Genomic DNA, 3,516 nt, shown 5'->3' on the forward strand with positions numbered 1-3,516 from the left:
TGGGTGCTCACGACAATGACGGTGGAGGGGGAAAGGACAGATCTTACAGGCAAGGAAACTTGGCAAACCATTTAAGGGCGCTTTCCCTGCCACCCAAATCCAGGAGAAAGCCAGCGAGGAAGACAAAGGAGAGGGCCTGGGTGGGGCGAGGGCCCTGCGCCCGGCTGAAAGCTGAGTCACCGGGCATTCTCCTCCCTGCCCCGGGCGCCTGGGCTCGGGAGCCGTCTGCACCAGACACTGCCAGCCTCGCAGTAAAGGCATGCTCGTCCCCCTAGGCGACACCCGGGCACTGGCGAGCGTGCACAGGCCCCGCGAACGCGGCTGCAGAACAGCGTTCCAGCCAAACAAGCACGACCCGGGGGCACCGCAGCACCCCGGCGCGGGGCCTTGGTCCCGCCTCGGCCTTCCGCCCGCGCGCGGCGCTCAGGGCGCAGCGGCGGGCGCCGGCGGGGGAGGGGTCTCCGCGCGCGCCCCCGCGCGCCGCTCGCCGGGCGCGGCCCGAAGGAGTTAATTGGGCGCGGGTGACGTCAGCTCATTTCCATGGCGGCGCCCATAAAGCGGCGGCCGCGCGCCCCGCCCGGCACTCGGCGACAAACCCCGCGCGGACTGTCTTCTCCTTGCTCGCGGCTCTCGCTCGGGTGAGCCCCGGGGCCCCTGCCTCCTCCCCGCCGCGCCCGGGCCCCTCCCCGCGGGCTGCAGGCCGCGCGGCCCTGGCGGGAAGGCTGCGGCGCGGTGCGGGGCTGCGCCCTGGCGGATGGTGGGCCCGGGCCCCGGGGGTTTTTTTGGGGGGGGGGGGTTCTGCTTTCCAAAGCCAGCGGGGGCGTTCGGCTCGGCAGCCTCGAGGGTCCGTTTTACTTTCTCCTCCCGCCCTCCAGGGGATGCGGCACGGCCCGGGAGGCAGGGACGGTGCGGGACTAGAAAGGCCCTTTGTTTGCTGGCGCAGCCACCCTGAGCCTCCCCTGCCTCTCGCCGGCCGGCGCTGCCCGGCGTGGGTGGCGGAGCTGGCTGGCCAGGGTCGCCCGCGGGTGGCGGAGGGCGTGCTGCGGCCCTGGGCGGGGGCGCGGGCGGCGCGCGGTGCGGGGCCGCGGGGCTGGGCGGTGGTCGGGGCTGCGGGCGCTGCGCCCTTCTTTGTGAGCGAAGGAGGCCGGCTCGCACCCGTTAGGCGAGAGGCCACCGCGGGCAAAACGGAAGCGCGGTGTGCAACCACGGCTTCATTTTAAGAATTTGTACCTGATCCCAGACCCGCCACCCTCCCCCCCCCCAAGGCTTTGGACTTGCAGCGGCTGCACACCATTTTCTACGCCTTCCAGCCGGATTTGCATTGTTAAAGCGCTGCAGGCCACCCTGAGCGGTGGTTTCCTAATGCTAGTCTCGTGGTGGGGGGCGCTCCCCATTTCCCCCCTTCCCAAGCTCCCCGGCTTTGAAATATGGGTGGGGGAAGGGATTTTTTTTTCCCCCTCTGCAAAAGAGGAAGATTGATCTTCAGCCCCGGAAAAAAAAAAAAGCGGAAGGAGGAGGAGGGGTTTGGGGTTTCGTGCAGGAGCTCTAGGGGGTGGGGGAGCGCCTGTCTGCGGAGAGCTGAGGGTGCGTGGCTCTTTCTGACCCCCCCCCTCCCGCTTTTGTACCTGCAGCTTCCTCTGCAACCATGTCTGACAAACCCGATATGGCTGAGATTGAGAAATTCGATAAGTCGAAATTGAAGAAGACAGAAACGCAAGAGAAAAATCCACTGCCTTCCAAAGAAAGTAAGCTCCCCCCAACCCCCTTGAGAAAAGCTGGGCGGGTGGGAGCCAGCCTGGGAGAGGCTGGGAGAATTCCAGGGTAGAGGGTGAGGGAGTGCGGGGGTGGACCTGACAGTTTTATGATTAATGTGGTGGGGAAAGGTTAATTAAAAATTGTTTTGCGGCCAACAAACACAAGGCTCTAGTAATTTAATAATGGCATATTTAATAAAATATATTCCTACATAACATTCCTATACATTTGTTTAAATGTACATTTTTTTGTTTAGATATATTTTATTTTATGATAGGCTGCCTATCTTGTACAGCGTTTTTATGATACAAGGAGATTTTTAAGTAAACGTACTGTCATCCTATAGCTAGGTTTTACTGAATCCTCTTATAACCTCCTTTTCTTTTTTTTTCTTTTTTCCCCCTTTACAGCGATCGAACAGGAGAAGCAAGCAGGCGAATCGTAATGAGGCGGGCACCGCCAATATGCACTGTACATTCCACAAGCATTGCCTTCTTATTTTACTTCTTTTAGCTGTTAACTTTGTAAGATGCAAAGAGGTTGGTCAAGTTTAAATGACTGTGCTGCACCTTTTCACATCAAAGAATCGAGAACTACTGACAAGGAAGGCCGCGCCTGCCTCTCCCATCTGCCTGTCTGGCTGGCAGGGAAGGAAAAGAACTTGCATGTTGGTGAAGGACGACAGTGAAATCTAGAGTAAAAGCAAAAGTTGGTCCAAGGTGTCCTACAGGCTGTAAAATGCAGTTTAATCAGAGTGCCATTTTTTTTTGTTCAAATGATTTTAATTATTGGAATGCACAATTTTTTTAATATGCAAATAAAAAGTTTTAAAACCTAGCTGGTGTTACTGTGTGGTATCTAGAAGGAGATTTATTTGCTGATCCGCGCCTGCCTCTTGAACTCACTAGGGGAGCAATAAATGGCAAACATCTGGTGATTGGGGGTAAATTCTCTTGCGGTCAAGAAGTGGTTTCTACCCAGGTACGTGAAATGCCTTGTCTTCTACATGAACTTATTTGAAGATCGGTTACCTAGACTGTAGCCTACTGTTGGGTTGTGTGAAAAATTTGCTAAGAATACGTGTGCAGTACTAATAACAGGTTTTGGATAGCCACCGCTGAATTTATTTCATAGGATCAAGAAAATGAAGGTAATTTACAGCTGTGTCTTCCTTCAGGTATCAGATTGAGTTGGTTATTAGCACTGACACCAATGGAATTTAAGCGGTCTTGCCAGAAAGTTGAGTGAAAATGACATTGAACAGCTGCTTAAAAAGGACTTTGGGACTTGTGTGTGCTTCCTAATTGTCCAGTGGCCGGTTTTCAATTCAATATATAAAATTGCTTTTTCCAAAAAGATAAATGCGCCTACCATTCATGAATAGAATCTTAAAATTAGTGATTCTTAATTTGAGTAATTGTGACTCTGGATTGAAAAGGTAACTTAGTGGGATGGTGCTGAAATTTCTGCTCCGTTTAAATCCAGCAGGAATTACTTTGTTCATAGCCGGGTCTTAACTTGCTTGAGTCTGATAATCATTTAAAGCATATTTTCAGTGGTGTGTAAAAAGCAAAGCCCTCATTTTTGGCCATTGAATGAGCAGGAAAAGGGGCAAGGGGTTATTTTTTCGCAAAAAAAGCATGTCTTCACACAGCCCTTGATAGCCTGGATTCTGTAAAGCAAGGTGCAGCAGTATTTTTTTTTTTTTTTAGTAAGGGTACCAATCTTAGAGGAAACAGCATTCAAGAATGGTAGCTTACC

At 53.4% G+C, this 3,516-nt stretch overlaps 1 long non-coding RNA gene across 1 annotated transcript; it reads left to right on the forward strand.

Annotated features, from left to right (window-relative positions):
• The first annotated feature begins 502 nt into the window (after window positions 1-502).
• On the forward strand, window positions 503-2,588 carry LOC131277176 (uncharacterized). Its single transcript, XR_009184345.2, has 3 exons — window positions 503-638; window positions 1,632-1,745; window positions 2,166-2,588. It is a non-coding gene; the product is annotated as an uncharacterized lncRNA (long non-coding RNA).
• Window positions 2,589-3,516: the final 928 nt, after the last annotated feature.

This window comes from Dasypus novemcinctus, chromosome X, assembly GCF_030445035.2.
Source record: "Dasypus novemcinctus isolate mDasNov1 chromosome X, mDasNov1.1.hap2, whole genome shotgun sequence".
Classification (NCBI taxonomy): Eukaryota; Metazoa; Chordata; class Mammalia; order Cingulata; family Dasypodidae; genus Dasypus; species Dasypus novemcinctus.